The following is a 10,000-nucleotide window of genomic DNA, read 5'->3' as shown; positions in this document are numbered from 1 at the left end:
GTTTTCAAAAAGATAACTCCATTTTCAGTTTTCCCGAAAAAAATCAACTCAATTTTCAGTTTTCCCGAAAAAGATCAACTCCATTTTCAGTTTTCCGATCAACTTCATTTTTAGTTTTCCCAAAAAGTCAACTCCATTTTCAGTTTTCCCGAAAAAAAATCAACTTCATTTTTAGTTTTCCCGAAAAAGATCACCTCCATTTTCAGTTTTCCCGAAAAAGATCAACTTCATTTTCAGTTTTCCCGAAAAAGATCAACTCCCGAAAAAAAAATAAACTCCATTTTCAGTATTCCCGAAAAACTCAACTCCAGTTTTACTATCCCCGAAAAAAAAATCAATTTCATTTTTACTATTCTCGAAAAACTCAACTCCATTTTTACTAATCCCCTAAAAAATTTAAAATCCACAAAACTTCGAAGCCGTCAGTCGCTTCATCACCTCCGTTCAGTGGACTGATCATCAGCAGTGGGTCAGGCTACCCATACACACTGCGCCACTTACCTCTAGCTTATAAGCAATCAGCTGTTTCTGGAAGTCAAGGTCATCTTAATCTAGCATCTCTCTAGTCCAACTATCTTGCACTATCTAGGTCTCTCAATCCACCCTTTTCACATTCCTAACTTCTTCCGTAATCTCTACAAGACCAAAGCTTCCAGAGGCAATGTATTAACAGGGTAAGCGAAAGGGAAAAGATGGCTTGTAAGTGCGCTGGCTTGGTAACCTCACCAGTTCAATTTCATGAAGGATATATTATGATATATATATATATATAATATATATATATATATATATATATATATATATATATATATATATATATATATATATATATATATATATATATATATATATATATATATATATATATATTATATATATATATATATATAGTCCAAATGTAAATAATGCTCTCTCTCTCTCTCTCTCTCTCTCTCTCTCTCTCTCTCTCTCTCTCTCTCTCTCCCCCCCTATAAAAGCAAAACCTGAAAAGAGTTGGGGGGAGGGGGGAATAGAAGAATAAAGTTCATTCTTCAAAATACGTCTGCGACGATGAAATTCCATTCGGGGAAATTCCGTGGCCTCTCCGACACGACGATGCTTCTGAAACGGATACTTTGGCGTCGAAAGAATTGGATTCGCCTCTCTGGCTTTCTTTTCCACCTTTCCCTTTTTTTTTTTCGCGACCGGAGGAGATTATTCTTTCGCGTGGGAAACCCAGTGGTTGGATCGTAAGGTGTGAAGTCGAGAGGGGGAGATCCAGCCGTTAGTCGAAAGAAATGTGAACTTTCGCCTGTTTTTATACAAAACATGTCACTGGAAATGAGTTCAGTGGTTAGTCAAAAGGAATATTGTCTTTCGCTAGCAAAAAGAATAGTTAAATCTGCATAAAATTACCTATTTTTATACATCAATGTCACTGGAAATATGTTCAGCGGTTAGTCAAAAGGAATATATTCTTTCGCCAGAAAAGAAGGGTTAAATCCGCTAAAAAAAATCTCCGGTTTTTATACATAAATGTAATTGGAAATATGTTCAGCGCTTAGTTAAAAGGAATATATTCTTTCGCCAGAAAATAAGGGTTGAATCCGTAAAAAAAACAATCTCCTGTTTTATACATAAATGTCACTGGAAATATGTTCAGTAGTTAGTCAAAAGATATATATTCATCAACTTCAGAAGGAGAGTTAAGTCTTTAGTCAGAGATATCAGTTTTTTTCATAAATAAATGTAACTGGAAATATGCCAATGGCTAGTCACAAGAAATAATGTTCTTCAACATAAATAAAAGTACACGTAAAGTGTATTTTAAATAACTAAGACCAATATAGCTGCCCGTCTACAGTAAACACACAGGACAACGGAACAGAACACACACACTCATATTTCTTCTTCACGAAGAGATATTACAGGAAGTAATCCATAAAAATATATGTAAGAAAGTGTATTTTAATATGATATGCACATGTAAAGCTGACAGTCGCCGGTGTACATAGAACAACGTATTCCAAGCGCTCATTTTTCCTGTACACGAAGAGAAATTGCAGAGAGAGAGAGAGAGAGAGAGAGAGAGAGAGAGAGAGAGAGAGAGTCTTTCTCTCTCTCTCTCTCTCTCTCCAGGCAGCTGGATTCAGGGGACAGAAATGACGCTCGTATGATGCTCTAGACTTCGCCAATGCACCGGAGATGAGTCCCACATCCTCCCACCGTTTCACGGAGGCTGAGGGAGGGGGAAGGGGAGGGAAGGGGAGGGGGAGGGGGAGGGAGAGAGGTTGGGGAGGGGGACGGGGATTGGCAGACCGAGCCTTCCTGTACGAGGATTACTGGTATATACTTTACTGATTTGTATTTTATTAGAGTGAGTACATTAACCCTCTCTCTCTCTCTCTCTCTCTCTCTCTCTCTCTCTCTCTCTCTCACACACACACACATACACCCCTTTACTTTTATATGTTGACTGATTTACTTATAAGCTTTCCGTTTTTATTTGTATGAGTATAATATATTCTCTCTCTCTCTCTCTCTCTCTCTCTCTCTCTCTCTCTCTCTCTCTCTCTCTCTTTACTAATTAATGCAAATCTTATATAATATTTAAGATCGCATATGAAAATGGTGTGAGGCTAGTAAAATAGTCTCCCAAAAGATTTTTTTAAGGACATCCTTTCCAAGAGGAAGACGTTTATTTTTGACATTGTAAAAAGGTCTACACTTGAAGGAGGCGAGTAAGAAGGTTATTAATTTTTCAAGATTTTCAAAGCCTCTTACGTTTTCACGCGGAACGAAACCTAATTATATATAAATAAACAAATTTTGAATGTACCCTGAATGCCATTTCAGAATACCACCACGATACCTCCATCTTTTCGAACATGAAAAAATCCATTCAAAACAATTTATGAATGAATATTTATTACGTAGTAATTCCATCGTCTATACATACGCTATTACTACAAGGGTGTCTAATTCATGTCTGATGGCACTACTGTGATGCTTTACGTAATTTCAATAATATTTATTTTTCTCTAAAATGACATTTTCTAAAATAGCTCAAGTTTGGGCTCATTACATCTACGAATATACTTAAGTCGATTAACCTTTTAAAAATAAACCCATACGCAGTTGGTACTTATTTTTCTTTATTTTATTTTTTGAAATTTGTGTGCTAGGGTGATGCCGTTGAAAATGAAGAGAAAATATGATAAAAATGGTAACTTTAGTAATAATACTGATATAGTGCGCATCAGTGATATAATGTGTATAAGGTGTGTGTCTCTCTCTAAGAACACATTATTGATAACCTGAAACATATAGTGATACTATACCATACGACTAAATTATAATGACTTTAGAGATATGGTGACAATATACCATACGACTTTATTGTGATAAATTAAAATACATAATGGTCTATACTATATCACACGACTAAATTTTGATAACCAACACATATAGTGGTCTATACCACACGACTAAAGTGTGATAAATAAAAAGATATAGTGATACCATAAAACAGAACTAAATTGTGACAACATAAACATATAGTGGTCTATACCACACGACAAAATTGTGATAACTTAAACCATATAGTGATACTCTACCATACGACTAAACTGTGATGACTTTAAACATATAGTGATCTATACCATACGACTAAGTTGTGATAACTCAAAATATGTAGTGGTACCATGCCACAGAACTAAATTGTGACAATATAAACATATAGTGGTGCTGCAGCGTAAAAATATATTGTCAATTTTGTTATTCGTTGGTGACTAAGATTAAATTCTGAATGGACGTGTACTTCACAGACAAAGGGCAGACAAAAACTGTGTGTCTGTGTATACACATCAATGGCAATCCACTGACGGAGTGCGTGCGTGGGCGCGCACGCAAAAGCAATTAAAATGCATGAGAGCGTAGTTAATTATCACAAATATGCTTTCTCTTTTATTAAGAGTGTCACACTCGGCGAAGTTATGACAAAGCAAAAAAATATTTCACGTCGCCAAATATTAATATATATATATATATATATATATATATATATATATATATATATACACATATTAATATATGTATATATATATATATATATATATATATATATATATACATATTAATATATATATATATATATATATAATATATATATATATCGATATATATAATTATATATATATATATTCGTCTCCAGTTTTCACCCACCATCGGATTCACCCGTTGGCCGACATAAATAACCTTCCTTCACGACACACGCCCACAGATAAATCTCTTTTGTGTACAGAAGAAGGAGAGAGAGAGAGAGAGAGAGAGAGAGAGAGAGAGAGAGAGAGAGAGAGAGAGATGGATTACGGCGGGACCAGCGGGAGAGTGAAAATATGACTCTTTTTATTTCTTGCGCCTTATTATTTGTGGGCCGTGACACGAAATATACCACGGGAAATATATCAAGACTACGCGAATCTATGTTCGTGCTCCCCCTCAGTGCGCTTCGTTGGGACGATATATTTCTTTCCACCGGGATGATCCTCCGCTGTTACGAAGATGATATTAGAAAGAATACGATTTCGAAGAGACGATGAACGTGTGTTGCGTTTCTGTTGCTTTCCCTGTTTGTTGCGAAGGCGATGTACATAGACATCTCTGAAAGGAGTTATATGGCGTTCGAAACACATAGGGTTGATAGTGCATCTTTCGTTATCAGAAATAATCACAGACCATGGATATATATATATATATATATATTTTATATAGGGTGGTATATATATATAGTAATAAAAGGGTGGGTTATATATATATATATATATATATATATATATATATATCTATATATATTACCACCCTTTTATTAAAACTACACAAATTGGAAACCCTTACCTGTTGTCAATGGTGCCCTCTGTCTGCAAACATGTCATTAGGCTATTAAGATCACGTAAGTACAAAAATATACTATTTATTACCCAAAGCAGATGAATATACAATAGAACAAAATGATTAACAAGTCATAGTGACAAAAACCCAAATCTGCCCACAAAGAAAACTAGTAAGTTATCATTCTACCCTCCTGACTAAGAATTCACTCCCAGACTCAGAATGTCAATAGGTTCATTATATTAGTCAGGTTACAGAATCCCGTCACTAATACTATGGAATAGAACCCATCTGTAATAAAGATATTAAGTGATAAAAGATACACTTCACACATCACTCTTTTCAAAGTAATTTAAGTAAAAGAATGTATTTCACACTTCTCTCTCTCTTCAAAGGTAACGGTTTTCTAAGTCTTAAAAAATATGTTCCATACCTTTTAGATGGGGTTTCCTCTCCCGACACCTGGCGTGTACCAAACTGACCTCTTTCTTTTCACCAAAAGTAATGTGACTTTCGCAAGTGCCCTGATCTATTAGACCTGTAACATCGGCACAAACGAATGTACATGCTTGACGACAAGACGAGCAGTCTTTCGATTAAAATGCTTACGTATCAAATTCCTTCACTCAAGAAAGCTGCCCCTACAGCTCAGTCTGTCTCCAAGCAAGACATGATATGTAATTCACTAACATTACACACTTGTAAGATATATATATATATATATATATATATATATATATATATATATATATATATATATATGTATGTATATATATATATAGAAGATATGGTAATATATCTATATATTATATATATATATATATATATATACATATATTATATATACATATTATATATATATGTGTGTGTATATATATATAATATATATTATATATAATATATATATATATATACAGTATATATAGTATATATTCGTATACCCATATTCATATACATACATACATATATTTATGTATGTGTATATATATATGATAAAAAACCTTGTATGATCTCATTTTTAACTATTTATATATTAATGCTTTTATTTACCTTTATTTTCTAATAACTGATCTCTCTTTTTTTCGATATTTCCTGTCATCATCTGTAAATTCTTTGAAAAAATTAACACCACATTCTTTGGAAACTTCAATTTAAAGCCAGTGACGCCCGTAGGCCTGTTCCATATGAATAGGGTTAATTTTATGAAAAAGATTATACTTTGCTGTGATCATACTCGGTCGAAACCGAGAGAAACGTTGTTATTGTTTTTGACATGAAGCAAAAAATTATATGAAAAACCCTACGGACATTACTCGCCATATTTAACTACACAGACCTTACTTGCGTGGATTTTGATTTTTTATTATTACTCCCACCCGATGATGACTATAGTAGATTCACATCTACCGTCCATTTGACGTCTAGGCCAGTCCCTTACGACACTCCTGATTTGCTGTTGATAAGCCAATCACAGGGCTGGAAACTCTCAGTCTCTCGAGAGAGTTCACATAGGCAGGATGAGTATTCCACCTCTCCTGAAAGACGCATACCTCAGGAGAGATGGAACATGCATCTTGCCTATGTGAACTCTCGAGAGACACTGAGAGTTTCCAGTCGTGTCATTGGCTTATCAACAGCCAATCAGGAGCGTCGTAAGGGACTGGCTTCAACATCAAATACGCGACTGATGTGAATCTACTATAGTATTGGTGAGTTACTCGGCAATTGTAGTAACAGAGAGAAAGCTGTTATAAGGATAGAATAAATCCTCTACAGAATCAACTTGGGTAATGCAGAAATATCTTTTAGTAGTACCTTTTTAAAAGAGGGTCTTCTACCATTATTATTATTATTATTATTATTATTATTATTATTATTATTATTATTATTATTATTATTATTATTATTATTATTATTATTATTATTATTACAGAGAAGAATCTCTACAAGTGTAACGCTGCTGATTTAACAATTACTTTTAATAAAGTATTATTATTATTATTATTATTATTATTATTATTATTATTATTATTATTATTATTATTATTATTATTATTATTATTATTATATATTATTATTATTATTATTATCATTATTATTATCATTATTATTATTATTATTATTATTATTATTATTATTATTATTATTATTATTATTATTACTACGTTTCTGTAAACCGATAAACATCTCGAATGGAGGCAAGAAATGCATTTAATAGCCCTCTAGTTATTTCAGTGTAGCCGTTCCAGGAACACAAACATCGCCATTCCAGGGATTTCCAGAGTTCTAATTAACCTGGAAACCAAAACACATTCGTGCACAAACAGGAACCACTTCCACGCAAAAAATAAAGCATTTATTTAGGGAACTGAAACTGGATTATAGAATTTAGGCCGAGGGCCGGGCGGTAGGACTGACGAAGAGGCCATCCGGCCCAGAAATCACGTCTAAATAATAAACTCGGAACATCGTGAGTAAACTAAAATAACAAGGCGTGATCCGACCTCAAGTTTATTCGGGATGTGTGCAAGAATTTCCCCTCACGCACAAGTTATGAACAACTCGTAACTCTTAACATAAATTTAATACACAGTTGCTTCGCCAGTGAAATTTAAAATAAATACGCTATATTTTAATAGTTAGTCAGTTAGTTTTTATTTATGTCATAAAATTACATATCAATAGAATTAATCGTTCTTCACTGTTTAACTTGTCCATTATTCATTTTTAGCATTTTCATTCTAATACATAAATCATAAATATCCTATCCTAAAATTCCTGTATCTTTACCTCAACGCGAAACACTTTTTTTCAGACGTTTTTAGGCCTTTCCGTAGACCTTTCCTTACCACCCCTCAACAAAACAACAGTTTGTAGTCTTACTCCGCGAGTAATAAAAAATTGCAAAACCGAACTAACTTAATTTGTAAGTTACGTCAGTTAGAGCCTCTTTACTTTAGACAAATAGACAAAAATGAACACATTTTTATCTATTTGTTAATTTATCAATATTTTTGTACTAAGTTGGGTCTCTTCTTTTTGTATTGCTCCGTACTTCGTCTTATTTCTTCCTAATGAACACCATAATATTATTTGGAAGCTTGAATTTCAAGTCAGTGGCCCCCTTGGTGGGATTGTTCCTTATGAATAGGTTTCATCTTCTGAACAGTAATAATAATAATAATAATAATAATAATAATAATAATAATAATAATAATAATAATAATAATAATAATAATAATAATAATAAAGAAGGAAACTGAAGGAATGATAACAGCGGCACAAGATCAGGCCCTAAGAACCAGATATGTTCAAAGAACGATAGATGGAAATAACATCTCTCCCATATGTAGGAAGTGCAATACGAAAAATGAAACCATAAACCACATAGCAAGCGAATGTCCGGCACTTGCACAGAACCAGTACAAAAAAAGGCATGATTCAGTGGCAAAAGCCCTCCACTGGAGCCTGTGCAAGAAACATCAGCTACCTTGCAGTAATAAGTGGTACGAGCACCAACCTGAAGGAGTGATAGAAAACGATCAGGCAAAGATCCTCTGGGACTATGGTATCAGAACGGATAGGGTGATATGTGCAAATAGACCAGACGTGACGTTGATTGACAAAGTCAAGAAGAAAGTATCACTCATTGAAGTCGCTATACCATGGGACATCAGAGTTGAAGAGAAAGAGAGGGAAAAAATGGATAAGTATCAAGACCTGAAAATAGAAATAAGAAGGATATGGGATATGCCAGTGGAAATTGTACCCATAATCATAGGAACACTAGGAACGATCCCAACATCCCTGAAAAGGAATCTAGAAAAACTAGAGGCTGAAGTAGTTCCAGGACTCATGCAGAAGAGTGTGATCCTAGAAACGGCGCACATAGTAAGAAAAGTGATGGACTCCTAAGGAGGCAGGATGCAACCCGGAACCCCACACTGTAAATACCACCCAGTCGAATTGGAGGACCGTGATAGAGAAAAAAAATAAACAAATAATAATAATAATAATAATAATAATAATAATAATAATAATAATAATAATAATAATAATAATAATAATAATAGAAGGAAATCCTCGTATCCACATTATGTAACAATTGTCAGGAGAGGGTGGAAGAAAATAAGATGGAAGAAAGACAAAATGAACGGAGGTACAGTAAAAAGAATGAGAGGGGTTGCAGTTAGTAGACACCGAAGAGAAGATACGTTATTTTTTCCAGTGAACACGAAGAATTTATCACACGTTAGCAAAAAGTATTTCAGACCAAGAATGTAAAATAGCTTAAATTCGCAGAAGCGAATTGAAAATGAAAAATGTAAAAATATTTTACATTCGCCAAAATGAGCTGAAAATTTAAAATGCAAAGTATTGTACATTCGACAAAATTAATTGAAAATGAAGGATATGAAAATATTTTACATTCGCCAAAACGAATTGAAAATGAAAAATGTAAAAATACTGTACATTCACCAAAATGGATTTATGATGGAAAATATGGAAAATTTAACAATGTAAAAATACCGCATATTTACCAAAATGAATTGAAAATAAAGTGTAAAAATACTGTTCATTCACCAAAATGAATTGAAAATGAAAAATATTGAAAACGTAAAATGTAAAAAGATTGTACATTCGCAAAAGCGAATTAAAACTGAAGAATGTGAAAACATTGCACATTCGCCAAAATGAATTTTTGATGAAGAATGTATAAGTATAATACATTCGCTAAAACGAGTTTCGTGTTCACCCAGACGCACGTCATTATCACTCTGCAGAATTTAATTAAAAGTTCGATCATTAATTCGGGGACAGTTTCATTTATCGAACTGCATCGTTAAATATCCAGGTTAATTATAGCGACACTGCAGAATGACTCATTACACTCGGAAGACATAAGGTCGAAGTGAATTAGAGTTATTAACCTAGGGACAGACATAATTATCAACCAGAGGCCTAGATATCAAGTTGGTTATAAAGCTAAGTGGAATTATTCATTGCACGAAGAAGTTATAATGAAATGCAAATAATGTACTAAGTTAGTGACAGTTCCATTTTTCAGCCTCTAGACTATATTAGATAAACAAATTATGCCCGAATAATTAACATGGAACATGGTATGTTC

This window comes from Macrobrachium nipponense, chromosome 28 (assembly GCF_015104395.2).
Source record: "Macrobrachium nipponense isolate FS-2020 chromosome 28, ASM1510439v2, whole genome shotgun sequence".
Classification (NCBI taxonomy): Eukaryota; Metazoa; Arthropoda; class Malacostraca; order Decapoda; family Palaemonidae; genus Macrobrachium; species Macrobrachium nipponense.
The sequence above is the reverse complement of the archived record's forward strand: the minus strand, read 5'-3'. Positions refer to the sequence as shown.